This window comes from Geospiza fortis, unplaced genomic scaffold (genome assembly GCF_000277835.1).
Source record: "Geospiza fortis unplaced genomic scaffold, GeoFor_1.0 scaffold111, whole genome shotgun sequence".
Lineage (NCBI taxonomy): Eukaryota > Metazoa > Chordata > Aves > Passeriformes > Thraupidae > Geospiza > Geospiza fortis.
This window is the reverse complement of record NW_005054321.1, coordinates 2,517,741-2,534,635: the sequence shown is the minus strand read 5'-3', so window position 1 is coordinate 2,534,635 and position 16,895 is coordinate 2,517,741. Positions and strand designations below refer to the sequence as shown.

The 16,895-nt window shown below is 38.3% G+C and overlaps 1 protein-coding gene across 1 annotated transcript in view; it reads left to right on the top strand.

Moving 5' to 3' along the window:
• EIF3H (eukaryotic translation initiation factor 3 subunit H) overlaps positions 1-16,895 on the top strand; it is an 85,288-nt gene that overhangs the window by 50,947 nt on the left and 17,446 nt on the right. The gene's annotated exons all lie outside the window — the stretch shown is intronic.

Sequence of the window (16,895 nt, the reverse complement as noted above, 5' to 3'; positions counted from 1 at the left end):
CTTCAGTAGCAGATGTGAGCCTGAAGCTTATTACATGTTCCACCAGATGTTTCATTTATCTTTAGGGCAACCTTCTGGTTTGTTTTTTATATCAAACACTGTGAGAAATAAAATTCAGAATATATTTTAAACATGTTATGAATATTTGGAGATAAAGGAAACCTTTTATAACTTGAAGAACCATTGTAATGTCTCATATTAAATATATTTTTCTTTTAGATTGTATTTCAGCGAGATATTTTATAATTTCCATTTGTATAATGATCCAGTCTTAGACTAAGCTTGCTTGTAAAGATAATGTAACACTAAACAGAGCAGATTTTGTATGTTTATGTAAGCCTATTGTCTACTTCTATATTTATTAATAGTTCACGTGATTTGATATCTTACATATTTACTGCTGGAGATTGTTCACAGCATAAAGTAGTCTTTTGGATGAAGAAGCCTCAGTAATTTCAGTAATAATTGTGAATCTCAAGAAGAGATCCCTTGGGCTGATGCAGTTGATATTTCTTGAAGGAAATTAATCTTTTAATTTCATCTTTGAGTAAGTGGGCCACTTGTATGGCTCACTGGTTTTGTCTTTGCACAAAGGCCTTCACCTCTGTGCAGAATGGGGTATCAGAAATTCAGCTTCTGCCACCCTCAGCTACTCCTGTGCTCAAACCATGTGCCACCCTTGCCATATTTGAGTTAAAGCATTGTCCAAAAGCTGATGTGTGTCTGGTGTCTGTGAACAAAAAATAAGTGTAGCAGACCCATGTCATGGAAAGTCTTGCCAGGGAAAATTGTAGAGGATAGCAAGTGAAATGTTTATCTGTGTTTAGTGAATTTTGTTCATCAGGCATGTTTAATAATGTGATGACACATCAGGGAATTTGGAGATCTGTTTTAAAAGCTAATTACATGTCTTTAAGTCCAGGGTAGTATTCCTGATCCTCCTCATGCTTCTGAAGTAATGCCTAAGAGAGGAGGCTGTGAGAATAGACCTCGTTCACCTTTGGCCTTTTGGTGAGAGAGGAGGAGACCCTGGCCTCCTTCTCCTTTAAAGGACAACAATGGAAAGGGCAAAGTTTCAGTTGTGTTGTGGTGATCATACAGCTCATTTTGCCAGTTGCCTGGAAATCTCTCTGCAGGAGTGGTTGTCCATTGCAAAAGTGGGATGGATCACCATGGACTGGGTCATGCTGAGTCTGAGGTAGAGATCTGGATTTGTGAAACCATTGTGAATTCAGCTCTCCTGCAGAGAAGTTTCAGTAGGTGCAATTGCCAGTTTCTTGAGTGTTTCTAACTCTCAGGACTTTGGCAAGGACATTTTTTTTGTGTGGAATCTTCCACTTGCTAATGGAGTGGGACATGGTTTCAAGACTCCTGAACTCCTTATGTGTAAGAATTGAAGAAAGATTAATTGTAAAAAAAACTGTGTTAGACTCTTAGCTAATCAGCAGCTGAATGTACTGGGCAGTGAAAAAACTGTTATGCTACCAATCAACATGATTTGGTTGGTGTTTTATGGCTAAGGCTCTGTGCATATACACACACTTTGTGTCTGTGTGGATACATTAAGGCTCTCTAATAAGCATCGCTGACTCAGTCTTCCCACAGAAAGAAGGATTTTTTTTCCAGTCCCCTTGAGTATATTCAAATGATAAAATATGGAGAAGGTGTTTAAAACACAAATTGCACGTTTTTAAGTAGTTGTTTAGAGACTCTTGAGAATGATATAAACATCTTTCATCTAAGGCAGAATAAACTTCTTACAAAGTTTGCAGATTCCCTGCTGGGACCTGATACTGTGATTGTTATACATAAAAATAAAATACATTGAGAAATTTAAAATACTTAGGTGAGCATAAATTGAGGTTATTCTTACTGAATACAGAGGTTATTCTTACCTTAACAGGTACCTCAAAGTTGCCACTGTTCCACTCATTAAACTTGTATTATTTTGAACTGTTTTGTGGTATAAATGTGTAACTAACTGTGGCAAATGGAAGTTTTTCGTTTTTTCGGTGAAATACTTCAGGAAATAGCATTCTTTGTAATATCTTGCAGAGAAGGAGTCTTCAGCAGGCCATCTAGATTAATTCTGGTTATATTGATATTAAAGAGAATTTACTGAGTATGCTCTTGATGGCTGCAACACTATTTTTAAAAAATTTAAATGCAACTTTAAAAATAGGACATCATTGTCAATGTACTAAAATGCTTTTTAATTTGCGTTTCTTTCTGCGATGTTTCTCTGTTGAACAAAATGAATTCTCCAGGCCTTTATTTTCAAGTCCTCTTGACATTGCAGTTCAGTGTTATTCAGTCCTTGGCTTTGTTTCCTTTTTGTCCTTTGACAGTTCTGTATTTTTGTATTTGCTTACCATATTGAACTGCAGATGCAAATCTAAGCACAGTTTGTGTAACAAAATATTTTCAGACTGGCTTACCCATGTTAATTTTTTGAAACAATTTCTGTTACATTTTTGACATTCAGTGAGAGTGTCTAAAATAAATATAGTCTGTTGCTGTTAACCAAAGATTTTGCACCTATTGTGACTGGTGTCTTGTTTGCATTTGAAAAAGTATTTAGGCTGAATCCTTTGAGAATTATATAGTCCTCTGTATAATTGCTTTTAACGTTTTCAATAACTAACAAAAAGATGAATGCAGAATGAAAATAAATGCTTTTGAAACACAGAAAATCTCCTTCAATGAGATTTCACACTATAGTTGTTTCTAGAAACCTATATTTTATTCAGGACAAACTTGGTTTACTTATATTGTGTTACTTTTATTTTAGCAATTAGCAAAATTTTGTGATTTTGGCCCCTTAAAAAAAAGTTCTATGTGACTGAAATTAATGTTTGACATTTCTTTTTGTTATTTTTCTTTACTGTATTCTAACTTACTAAAACATCTTTTCCAGTCAGAGAATCATTGAATTGCTGAGCTTGGAAGGAATGTCTGGAAGTCTCTGGTTCAATCTTACTGCTCAAAGCAGCAGAGCTAGAACAGGTTGTACACACAAGTTTTAATTGTCTCCAAGGCTGGAGGCTCTACAACTTCTCTTGACAGCTGCTGGGAAGTTTGCCCTTCTTCAGAGTTTGAAAGCAAACAAACAAATAAGCTATTTTGTCATATATTGAAGTTGAATTTCCAAAATCTTCGCGCACATGGATAAGATCCCTCTCCCTTCTGCAGCTCTCTCGGCCTCTCCTTGAATGACAGATGCCCCAGTCCCAGTCATCTCTGTGCCTGTCCCTGAGCTCTTTGCAGTACGGCCAGGAGCCCAGCACTGGACACAGCACCCCAGATGAGTCTTGTCAGGGCTGAGCAGAGGGGAAGGATCACCCCCCTCAACCTGCTGGGAAGGCTTTGCCTAATGCCCAAGAACTCCCAGCCTGTCCATTGATGGCTCCATTGATGGCAAGGGTCTCCATTGATGGCTCAAGCGAATGTCCATCCAGGAGCCCCAGTTGCATTTTCTACTGAGTTTTTTTCCACCTACTCTGCCCAGCATGTGCTGGTGCCTGGGGTTCTTCCTCCCCAGGAGCAGGACATTGCATTTGCCTTTGCTGAACTTTTTTCCAGCTTGTTTAAGTCACTCTGGAAGTCAGCACAAACCTCCTTCTGGTTTTCATCATGGCAAACTAGCTGAGGGTGCACTCTGTCCCATCATCCAGGTCATTAATGAAGATGACTGAAGAGTATTGGACCCAGTATCAATCCCTTGGGCACACAAAGGGTGACTGGCATCCAGATGGGCTTAGTGCTGCTGCTCACAGCCCTGCATGGCTCATCATCTTTGTGGCTTTTTTCTGAAGTGTGTTTGGATAGTATTAATCTTGTATTCTGTTTTCCCCCCTCCAACTATAATTTAAGTTTGTAAATACAATGTTGTTACAATGGCATTTTGGCAGTTAGTGAAAAATAGGTACCACCAAGTGATTTGATGATTCATCTCTTCCTCAAATGAAACTGTTTTGCTTCGAGGCTTTGCTCAGAATAAATGGTGAGTGCTGTCCCAAGGGTTTGTAGTCTTCAGAGAAAAGTGGGAGTGGAAAGAATTGACTTGTCCAGCCCCCATCAGGGAGTCCTTCAGCTGAGCAAGCAGTGGAACCACAGCCTACTGCCTCCAGCTCTGATGTACTGTGCTTTTTCTCTTACTCATTAAAGAATTGATTGCAGTGAATCTGCCCCTCTGCTTCCCTGCTTGTTTCCAATGTAAAAAACCTTCTTTAAGTTTATAACTTCCTTCTTGGCAGAGAGCATTTTTTCTGCCTGTTCAAACAGGGTGTGAGTTCAGTTCTTGGCTAATTTAAAAGAACAAGCCACACTTAGATATAAAAGTTGCAAGTGCTATGTTGCTGAAATATTAGCTTTGGCTTGCAAAATCCTGCCATATGATGTTACAAACCCTAGAAAGAGGAGGAATTCATCCTGGCTCTGTCTTGTGTAGCTTGATTTAAAAGCCATGAGCTTTATTTTCTAAATTAAATATTCTCAAACTGTTGTGGGTTTTAGTTTTGTTTAAATTATTTAGTATCTTTGCATTTGAACATAGTGCACAATCTCAAATTGCTGTGTGCCAAAGGCTGCTACTGCAGAGGCATGATTATCTTTTACCTCAGGTATCTAACCACTCCTGGTTTTATTGTTCCTCTTTCTGGGCTATGGAATGGACTTCCTGAATCTGGCCTGAATTCATTGTTTCTTTGAGGATACATTGAAGAAGTAGAAGTGATACTGATGCAGGCATTACTGGTGTTAGCTCGGGCTGTAGAAACATCACTGAGCACTACCAACGATGATACATACCATTCAGTAGATGCTGTGCAGTGTTGTAGTTCCTTACTGCAGGAGTAATGCTCAGTGAAATGAGGATTTCTGTTCTGAGTTACCTTGGCCTGATTTTCCCTAACCATGATGTTATTATCTGGGCAGTGGTGAGAAATTATAAGCTGAAAATTTTTTGGAGTAGGGGTAAGGATTGGGATGAACTTTGTAATACTGGAAACAAACGCTGTCAGCCTTCTGTGTCTTGTTTGTTGTTGAGAAGTTGCCTTTACCTTACTTTTTCTTGTGTATTTAAAAGCATGGTCATGTGCTTTAACATTTACCATGGGAAGTACACCTTGATTCATGGTTATATATCTGTTTACATATGGGATGTATATATGTATATGTTGTGTGTATGTATGTATTCTTTCCTCTCTCCCCCTTCTTCCACCCCCTCACATATGTGTGTATGTATGTGTACATATGTGCACACGTGTGACTGAAAATAAAGGAGGCAGTAAGTGATGATGATGCATCTGATTTCCTTGGGAAGAAAATGGGACATGTAGCAGCTAACTATGCTGGTTGTTAGGACAAGGTTGGAAGTGTGGTATAGAAATAGTGTGGGGATTTGGATAATGTTAATGCAGTTAATGCATTGTGCGCTAACTGGATCTGGATCTGTCTTGACCAGTTGAAATGCCATTCTGGTGTACCAGGTTTTACTTTTTTTACATCCACGTAGAAAGCCTCTGAAAACTGACCCGTTGTTGTTTAGGTGCTGCAGTAGATTCCTATGTGTTAAACCAGATCTGGTGTGTGTCTCCCTAACTGTGGTGGTTCTTGTGGTAAAGTGGCATGGTAGCTGCCACTGAGCCTTTCAAAACTGTACCTGCTGGCTTTCCATGGCACCTGCGCTGTGACTTGCTAACCCTGTTTTAAAGCATCATTTTGAAGTTATTTAGAAGTCTGTGCTGCTATGCCTGAAACTGTAACACTTTTAAAACCTTAATACTGTAATACTCTTTCGCTAATTAAATGTTGCACACGCTAATTAATTGATAGATGCTGCGGTAGTAGTCATCTAAGGAAACTGTACAATGTATTAGTGATGTTCTTGAACATTACTGTTTTGGAATTGGCATAAAAACAAGGTTTTACCTAATAAGGCATAACACTGGCTTTTTTCTAACAACATTGCTTAGCTGTATGGGATGAGATACGTTGAAAATTTGGATGCCATCAGTTCTGGATGATGAATTTTCAGTCAGTGTCATGTCTCACTGCAAGCTCTTGCTGCCTGCTAGCATACATGGCCACTGTATAACTTCTTGCATCTCCAATATCCTTCTAATGCTATCACCTGTCATGTTGAAATGCACACAATATTATATGTAATATTTAGGGAACAGAGGAGGGTGATTTTCACATGCAGGAAGGGACTACCTCTATGAGATTTGATTTAATCTGTTGTTTCTTGGTGCAGACAACAGCTTCCAAAATAACTGTGTTGTGACTGTTGGTTGGCAGGGAAGACTTAATAAAAAAGCAGAAAATGTCTTGTGATCTAATTGCAGTAATTTAAGAGTCTTCTGGGCAAATGCTTTCACAACGTTTGCACTAGTAGTCTTATTCTTCCTCCAAAATTGAATATTTTTCCTCAAGCTCCCTAGAAAATGTTGATCAGTGTCTTCTACTTTTGAGCCCATCTAAAATCAGTTTCCTTCATATTATTTCACAAACTTAAAACTATCCTGAAGAAAATTGCAAACAGCTCTTGGTAGCCATCATGCTACAATAAAATACTAGTGTAAGATGTGCCCCTCAAAAAATGGAGTTGTCTGATATACTCAGTTCTGGCTCTCATTGGGCATCATCTCTGTATGGATCCGTGGCCTCCACATGTGCAATGCAAACCTGGCACTTCATCTGGAGAAATCTTTAGGTGAACGGGTTGTTTACTTACCCTTTTGTAAGCCTGCATGTTAAGAATTTTTTGTGTTAGAGTTCGGATAAAAAAAGCTGAGTTTTCCCTCTCTTTTGAAGAGTTGCCTAGTGATAAGAAGTGGTGTTAAATATGTGTGTCTGTTGTGTAGTGGCAATCATTAGCTCAGGAACTAAACCAGAAGGGAACCTGTCACTCTAATCTGCCTGCAAGCTAAACAAGGGCAAAGATTTCTGTTGTGGCAGGGATTGCAAGCAAGAGGATTTGACTCATTTTATCTGGAAGTCAATGCTTGGCAAAGCAAATGTCTGACCCTGGATCTTGTAGTGAAGAGATACTCTGTCATCTGTCTGCTGGGTAGGGCTTGGCTTGAATTCTGACTTACTTGTACCTCCTGTGAATTAAAGTGTTGCTGATGGCTTGAAGACCTGGCTGACAGCCACGAGGAGCACTTGTAGATGGTCCTACAGCAGAGATCCAAGTGAAGCTGCCCTTTGTTAGAGCTTTCAGCTTAGTCATTGCTCTCTGAGCTGGTCAGATGGGATGTCTCAGGCTGTGTCCTGGACTGCTCGATGGGATGTGTTCCTTGGAGATGGAAGTGGGGCTCTAAGAATGTTGTAAGAGGTGTGCTGAAGTGTTCTTGTGACATTGTGCTCATCTAGGTATTAGACAAAGCTCCTAGTTGCTATGTTAAATGAGGGGTGATAGTTCAGTGCTGTTCTTACTGAAGAGAAAGAAGTTAATGTGGCATTTCATAGCTCAGCAAGTAACAGCATCTGGGCTAGACAAAACTGGTAGACTTTGTAAAGCTAGTTGAATTTTGGGGGTTGTGTGGGGTCCTTCTGCCATCCTGAAAGGAGCAATAGATGCTGACGGCTTCAGGCCTTCCTGGTGCATGGGGAAATCCTGTCCTGCACATAGGCCCCCAGCAGAAGAAGCAGTAAGGACAATGCTGAGGATACAATCATCTTTTTATTTTTAATAAAATAGCTTTGTAATTTTGATTCAAAGGATGAGTTTACGGGGATGGCTACCATGTTCTTTTGTTTTGCCAAAAATTGGAACTTCACTGATTCTCACTGCTAAGTGTTTAGTAGTGTTATCCCTACCTGATGGGCTGATGGAGGTCACAGAAAAACAGCTGGTGTAACTTCAGCTGAAAAAATAGGCAGTAGCAATGAATTGCTATAAAGACAATTCAGGAAAATTGCTGTATGGGGGCTGTGTGTGCTTCAGTGCTCAGAGCGTGTTTTATGAGCTTGAAACTTAAGAACAATGTGAGAAATTCTTGAAAGCAGACTTGTGCATATTTAATGCCAAACCATCAGAAAACTACTTGCTTCATTGTATCTGGTAACACAAGATAGGTGTTTTGACTTTTAATAAGCTGTGGAAGATGTCCCTCCACTCCCCCCTGCCCTTTGAATTTCAGCAGTGCAAACAGTGATTGGTAGAAAATACCCAAACTTTGAAGCTTTACAAAGAAGAAAAATGTTTTTTCTGTGTTTTCAGGGGAGATGAGGAATTTAAAAGGCCCAAAACTCCTTATGTGAAGTCAGCATTTTTCTTCACTTACTGAAAAGTTATTAACTAAATGAGACTGACTTTCTTGTGATGCATGCTGTATGAAATTACTGATTTTCAAAATGCAGTGATTTTTGAGTTGTTTCCATTTCAGTCTGTTCCTGTTCTGCTTTCAGATTTGTTGAATATGAAAATCTGTGTTATATTAAAGTAAAAGTGACTGTGTAATTCATTAATCTTTAAACATTTCCAAAATTTTCCAGGTAATTGAATAACCTCGAGTATTTATGTAATACAAAATTTCATAAAAAATACATTAATCTGATTGACATTTATGTAGGAAAGGAATTAGTTTCACCACACATTTTTGTGTTATTGTGTGCTTAATTGCTTTGTAACTTAGAGCATTAAGGTAGATATGTTGTAAAGAATATGTTGATATTTTTTAAAGAGAGAGCTTTTACCTGTTAATGTATCCTCACTAGAATAAACAAGCTAAAATCAATGGTTGTTAAACAAAGTTAAAGATATCTTAGGAAACTTTAAAAACACTTTTTTTAAAGGATGTGCTTTGTTAGATATGAGGTTACTGTAACACAGAGTTGTTTTTTGACCATGCTAATTGCTTTTCATGCCTTTAATCCTACTTTGCATGTTAGCAGCTAGAATGACACTGGACAAAATTGGTGTAAGTAAATGCTTCAAGGTGCTGAAGTCCATGGGAATACACTCCTAATAGAAAACAGTTGATGCTTTCATTAGGCATGTGATGCTTATTAGGAAATGAGATATCATCTTCCTGCCTTCTTACAAGGAAAGCAAGCTTTAGGCTGAACAGATGGCATTTTTAGTAGTACAATTTACTGCTGTCGTGACAATGTAGGCTGACTGAAACTTTTTTTTTGGATAAAGATTTTGATCTCATATCAAATTTGTCTTCAATCAATGCAGAAATAATAGTGTAGTAAGCCAAATGGGTGCTTGGACAAGAATAATATTTACCTGCCCTATAAGAGATGGAGGATTAATTGGCGACTGTTTGTAAGATGCTGTGAAGATGGATCTTTCTAGATAAATGTGAAAAAATACTCCAAAGATATGGGAGAAAGCCTTCAAATATGTTGCTTTTTCTTTTGACCATTTCTTCACAATCATTGCCAACAAAATAGTGGAATTATATTGCTTGATTTTAACTTTATTTCAAGATGCTAGTTTGTAGTGAATTTCTGAATTAAAAATGCTTTTTGAAAACTCAGTGTTGTAATATTTCTGAAAGATAGTATTATAATGCTTTTATCCTTTGGAATAATGTTGCATGCAGTAGAAGACAATTTCACAAGTTACCATGACAGTCCTACCCATGATATTTAGAGTCGTCTTGAGGCTTGAGAATGTCCTTATTTAAAAACAGGACAAGTTTCCATTGTCTTGAATTGTGTAGAGAATTGTGTGGTCAGTGAGATTTAGCTTGTCCAAAGGCTTATCTGAGTGTTTGCTCATGTGTTAATAAAATGCTGTAATAGGTTGATGGCTTTGATTGCCTCCGAATTCATTGGTTGTGTGCTTAGACCAGAGTCCCAAACCCACTGTCAGAAACCCCTGGGTGAGTGCCAGCACATGTGCAGGAAGTGGTGTGCTTCCATTTTCTGCTTTCCCCTTGTCCTGTCACGCACGTCCCCGTGCTCCCCATCCCCTTGTTTTACTCATTTGCTCTCAAAACTTCTCCTCATCCTTTATTCCCACCGGTGACAGAGCTGCCCTTAACTACCTTGCCCTACTTGGTCAGGAGCTGTCAGCTGTCCTTGTGCTGGCCTTTGGCTTGGAGCCTCCTCTGTAAAGTAGCAAGGTAGTCACTGGTGGCTGTGCTGGGGTGTCCCTGATCCCAGGACAGTTCTCCCTGTCCCTAATATCGAAGCTGTGGTCATCAGCTCTGCTGCAGACTGTGCTCTGGCAACTGCTGGCTAAGCTGGTAACAGATAGCACTCTGGAGGTACATGCTTACACTTGGGTAAGTATCTCCCGACAGAAGCACTCCAAATGTGGGGTTTTATTTTTATTACGTTGTGTTACGTTTCACTGTTCACCTACTGATTGTGATATCTCCTCTGGGTGTCCTGTACTTTATTCTGCTGAGCACAATTAATATCACACAGTGCTGTCATAAAACTAACATTGGGTTGTGATTGCAGTTAAAAATGAATGAGTTTTCTAAGTGTACATAATGAATTGGTACTAAAGAGTCTTTCCTCTTCTGTTTCTCTCATTCTTTCTCATAAAAGCAAGGACCTTTTTGTGTTAGAAAAACATGAAGGTACTAGCAAAGCCTCAGTTGCTGTAATAAGCATTCACTCAGAAGAGGTTGACTTTTACTAGAGCAGTAGTGTTGGTGGTAGAGATGGAGGGGATTCCTAAAGATTTGTAGCCAATTTATCTCATAGCCTTTGCAGAAAATGCAGATTTGTGAATGTTCAGTTTTTCTTCCTCTGTTGCTAACTCATTAGAACATAAAAGTCCTCAAAGATAAAAAAAAAAAAAAAAGGGAACACAAAATTCCTCAAAGAAAAAAAAAAAAAGGCTGGTGAGAGGCTTGGAACCCCAGCCCTGTGACTTGTGACTGAGGGGGCTGGGATTGTTCAGCCTGCAGAAGAGGAGACTCAGGGGTGACCTTATCACTCTCTACAACTCCCTGGAAGGTGGTTGTGGTCAGCTGGGGGTTGGCCTCTTTCTCCAGGCAGCAACTGACAGAACAAGAGGACACAGTCTCAAGCTGCACCAAGGGAAATATAGATTGGATATTAGGAAAATGTTTTTTACAGAAAGGGTGATAAAGTACTGGAATGGTCTGCCGGGGAGGTGATGGAGTCCCCATTCCTGGATGTGTTTAAAAAAAGACTGGATGTGGGACTTGGTGCCAGGGTTTAGTTGAGGTGTTAGGGCTGGGTTGGACTTCGTGATCTTGAAGGTCTCTTCCAACCTAGTGATAGTGATTCTGTGATTTGGCCAGATATGTTCTACCCTTTTTTTCATTCTTCAGTTTAGCAATTAAAATAGGGTTGAATTAAGTCTTTTGACTTGCTTTTTGTTTTGTGCTCTTATGACTATGACTCTTGGACTTTTGCCTATTTTCACATGATTTTTTTTTCCCATCCAGCTACCTACAGACCCTGGTCTGCTTAACTTCCAAGTTTAGACGAGGTCAGGTGCTTCCAGCCCTGTATAGCAAAAGTGCATAAAATAGAGCACTGTTTTGTAACCATGACTTGATATTTCAGAGGAGGAAATTAATATTATTGAGGAAGGCAATATTTACTTTTAATTTTTTTTCTCCATGAATAGGGGAATTGTTGAGTTACTGAGCTGGTGCATTTGTCTTGGGAGAAATGTATATGTGTGAGGTGGTTGGATATAGATAAAAATCTGTAAATATTTGTATGCATATGTGTTGCACACTTTGGACAGAGAAATATATTTTGACAATCTAAAGGCTTTTTCAAATGAAACATTGCGTTTGCTGGAATTAATTCTGAATTCTGGTTTCTCTTTTCTCATTATTTTTAGTTGTATTTTTTAACCATAACAACTTGGTTGTAGCATTCCTTTTTTTTGTATCTTCGCAATTGGAATTGTTATCAATAGATGCAGTTATTGTGATTCATAGTTTTTTAGACAATTAATTGAGGTTGTGTGTGTGGAGGGAAATGAATTAATCTGTTGTCTCCATAATTCTCTGTGCTAAATTAAATAAATCAGTTTTCCTTCTTTTCAAATGCATACGCTGGTTCCTTGAACTAGCATCTGCTAACTTGGTTTAGTCATTGAAGATACTGTCTGAAGCATACATGTGGTTTGGCAAAGTTAATATGTATAGAAAAACCCAATTTTTTTGTGCTGTGAAGTGTATAGCACTTGTTCAGTACGCATGCTACCACATGGTAGCACTTCAAAACAGATAAATTATTGCATTAAAAATACAACCCACATTAATAGTGGTGCTATAAAAGGAATATTTTGGTTGTTTTTCAGTATATTTTGACCAGATTAACCAAAATTTGCTATGTTCGTGTTGCTAGTTAAATTCAGAGAAGTGTTGGCACAGAAACTGGATGCTGTCTCTTCTGATGGACTTTTGTGTCCCTTGGACAGTATACATAATCTTGAGTAAATTTTAGGTAGTTTTACTTCATCTGCCTTCTGGGTGCTCAGCATTCTTTGAGGAAACAATATTCATGCTCAGATTCATTCTCCTTGAGAGTGTCTTTGTGAGGAGGCTGTAGAAGGTGAGGGAGCAGTAAAGGTCCTCTTTGTTCTTGAACCAGTGACCTGCCCTCCTGAAGGCACATGCAACGTCTGCTCTTTGAGCACACTTAAAGGACAAATTTGGGAAAGGCAGGTTGAGGCAAGCACTGCATTGTGAGTGGCAGACTGAAGTGGCAGAACCACTACACAAATGTTAGTGGTTTGTAGCTTAGAGTTGGTTGTTACTTCTTTTGCACAGGGCCAACTTCAGCAAGCTTGGTGATGAGCAGCATAAAACCAGTAAGTCTATGGCACCTAACACTGGTACAGAGTCCTGCCGTTTCAATGGGGTGTGGCTTTTTAGGAGGCATGTGGATTTCGGCTCTTAAATTTCTTAAGGTGTATCAACTTAAATTATCTTTTAGAAATTAAGGCCTTGAGTCAGTGAGGTGTCATCAAATATACTGCCTCCAGGCCGCTATTGATCACCCACGTGTCACAATAGCTACTGATAGTCTGAATGTGGCCAGGCTGAAATGCGTCTCCTCTGATGATAACAATCATTATTTAAGTCAGCAACATGCATATGTGATCCCACGAGAGATGAATTCTAATGAATTTTTCTTGGTAAAGAAACAATTCAGTAATAAGTAAACTTGCATCATTTGCTGGTTGTTTTTGAATCTAGGCTTTTAGATTTGTTTGCATTGCAGAGTAATGATGGACCTTTTTTCTAATGCTTCAGCTGATTTGACTTATTCTGAAATTAGGTTTTCAAATAGTGAAATTACTGACCAGATATTTTAAGGTATAGAAGACATGGCTGAATTGTCCCAGTGTTGAATGGGCCATTGCATCAGGGTTCAATTCTTCGTCTTGTATCTGATATATTATGTATTTTTTTTTCTTTTGGTTGTGGTTTTTTTTTGTTTGGTTTGGTTTTTTTTTGAGGGATTTTTGTTGGTAAGGTGGGGTATATATCTCCTATATGTTAAAGCCCAGATAAAGTTTCTAATATTGGCAGTACCTCCTAGAAGAGGAAAATGTCTTTGTTATTCCATTATTTTTAAAAATCTTTTACAGTATTTATTAAAACAAATAAACTACTGTAATAGGGTTTACTGTCAAGGTATTTCAGTCAAGGCATTTTGGTAATACAAATCCACACAAGTCAGTCATTTTCAAACAAAACCCCATATTGTATAGTTTTGCACTTTGTTTGCTTTAGACAAATTATAGTAATGCTTTCTAGCTTCCTTAATTCCCTCCCCCCACCCATTTGGTTGCAAACTAACAAAAAATTGCCCTTTTAGAGGAAGGAGGTGGTGTTTTTTAATAATAAGAAGAGTGAGGATCTTTTAAAAAACTTTTAAAATCTAAGAATCTCCGAAAGGTGCTCAGGAGAGCGTTGGCAGCTCAGGAGACAGAGTTTGCACGTTCTCAGTGCAAGCAGCACTGCTGGGAAGTGCAGGCGTGGCTGTTGCCTTTCCTCATCGTAAGGACACCCCTGAACAAATAGTTTGTTTTAAAATGTAGGTACACTGTCTAACTGTGAGAGAGAAGGAGGCAGCATCCTGGTCTGGCTCCTCCCCTGCCCTTTTCTTTGCTCACCTCAGTTCTGGGTGCTCTTAGTCTAAGAGGCTCTTTCAGTGTCAGCTTTGCAGAGTGGCTTGGGAGGGACTGTGCCTTGAAAAAGTGCACAGCTGACCCAAATGCTAGCAGATTGAGTAATAAATAGAAGGAGAGAGGGAACTCTTGCCCAGTCTGTGCTAAGTTTCTAGGTAAAAAAATGACATTCTGTAGATTGGGCAAAGGATGTAAAGAAACAGTGGTAACGGTATCAACAAAAGCAGCTTGGGGGCTGTTACCCATTTGTGCAAGTTGGCAGCTTGTTGGAGCTATCTAGCTACTAATACATGTTATAAAATATATATGTTTGGTTAAAAGAGTTTCCATTTCTCCCTGGTGGGGACTGCATCATGTTTTAATTTCTGCAGTTGTTTTCCCAAGGCAAAGATGTTAGCTATTGATGCTTTATTGGTTCTTTGACATTTTTTCCACTATTGCCTTCATTATCATCTAACTGCTAACAGTCATGAGAGGAGGAATTGCTGACATGAAATCTGGATGGTTTTCAGTGAGTCCTTTTTCTTCTGGATAGCATCTCTTGCATCGCGTTACATCTCTTACATGTAGCTGGGTGTACTGTGTTTAAGAAAAGAACTTGTTCCTGGAACTTGGTTACCAGTTAGCTCTCAGAGGAACACTTTTGAGAGCATGATATGCCTTTATTCAAGTTGGTAAAAGATCTGGATGTTTTCCTGCTCTTGAATATTACACTTCTCAAGGTGGAAATTGTCTGGATGTATCAACCACATGATTTCATAGGAATCTATGTCTAAGTATCTTTTCCCCATCATTACATGACAACCTCTACTTTGAGAGTGTCCAACATTACAAGAGAATTGCCACTGCAAGAAGTCTAGCTCAGTTATTTGAAAGTCCACATTTAATTTAATTAAATTTAATAATCACAAAATCCTTTATCTGTTTCAGCTGCTTTTGAAAATCCTTCCTAATTTTTCCTCTTAATGATTTCATTTGGCTGTAAAGGATCTAAATATAATTTCATTTTTTAGCATGTTGTAGCAAGTCATATGAGAAACAAGTCATTCTTGCTTTCTATACAGATATACCTTTGAAAAGTTTATTTTAACCAAAAGAGTTTATTCTAGCTACACTTAATAACTGGATATGCTTTTTCAATTCAAAATCATGCTTACATGAGGAGTCTTTTAGTTTGTTTTGGGGAGGTCTGTGTTCTTGTTTTAATTATAAAATTTAGAAACTTACCATCTTCACCTCAAAAAAGTCCACAAAAACTTTTAAAGTTAAAGGACTGAACCTCTTTGACAAACTAGATCTTTGCTTTTGAGCTAAACACTGAGATACAAAAGCACTGGGCTCTGGGTAAGCAGCTTTGTTCAGCCTGGCCTCTGTTTCTGGGAATAGCACAATGAGCTTGCTTAGGTCTGGCAAGGGGAAAGGTTTTCATTCTCACTTGGAAATCGCTGTTTGATCAGTTGTGCAGGCTGCCCTGAAGAGTGTAGAAGCATCTCCAGATTTGCCTTGGTTTAGAGACACCCACATCAAGCAGGCCTCTCCTTCACTGGCTGTGTTAGAATAGAGCCCAGATGGTTTTCCTGTGTTGGTTGTGGGATGCTGGATTATCATGGTGCTCTGGATGAAACACAAATTTCAAGTAATTCCTGTTAAGATACTATGGTACAGAAAGCAATCACCAGCATGTACTGATAAGAAGAAATCTGCAAGGGTTTCTGTAAGTGTATGTAGGTTACTTCAATACAACAGTCAGTCAGATATGGCAGTTTAATGAAAAGGCAATTTAAGAAGACTGCAGAATGTAGTTTGTGCTGCAAGGATGAGTGATAAGTTGGAAAAATATTTGTCCAGTCTTGAAGAATGTCTCCTCGTATCTTTAAATAATATGTGTGAATTTTTTTCCCCTTTTGAAAGGATATGAAGTAGGGTCTGAAAATGTAGCACATTCTGCAGCTGATTAATTTGTGTTTCTCTCTTTTATAATGAATATCATATTTGCATCGGTACAAGAAGCCTTGAAAAAAATTACCAAAAATGAACGCATGGGGTGTGTGTGTGTGTTATCTTTGTAATTCTTGCAGCTGCAGACAAAATTTAAGGATTGTGTTGTGTTCTTGCATTTGATTTCCTGTGAGTTGACTCCGAATGTTGGTTCATCTGATAATCACACTGATTTCTCTTTCCTTAAATTTAACCAGCAGTCACATCGTCTATCTGTTTAAAAGGTCTGACAAGTGATAAAGCGTGTTGTTCTGTTTGATGGGATTATGTTAAATATTCCTGAACAGAACTCTGTTCCATGAAGGTGATTGTTTGAATGAAGCATTTAATAGAAATAGAATTTTTGTGTTGGTACAAGGAAACATTACAGCTGCTGGTGTAAAAAGCCTTACAAAAAATATGTTCTCTTACTGTTTAAGGTAACTTGCTGTATTTAGATCTATGTGTATTATAAACAACAATATGTACATGCATGCATCCTTTGCATTTATATACACCTAAAGAGAAGAAACAGTGTTGAAAATTGGAAATAAAATGCAATCAAAAGTATCTAACAGCTATAGCTGGTTTCCCAAGCTCTCATACTGAAAATGTAGTTCTATGTTGTGAAAAAGACACAGTTTATAATCAATTTCATTATTCGTATATTAAATAATTCTCCTTTTGATTCCAAAAGTTACCTAAATCCAGACAGTATTGCAACTTAAATCACAATAAGTCTTTGTTACTAAATGGTAAAATGTTACTGCTTAATGAAACCCAGTATCAGATTTTTTTTTATGAATGTGGAAGGTAA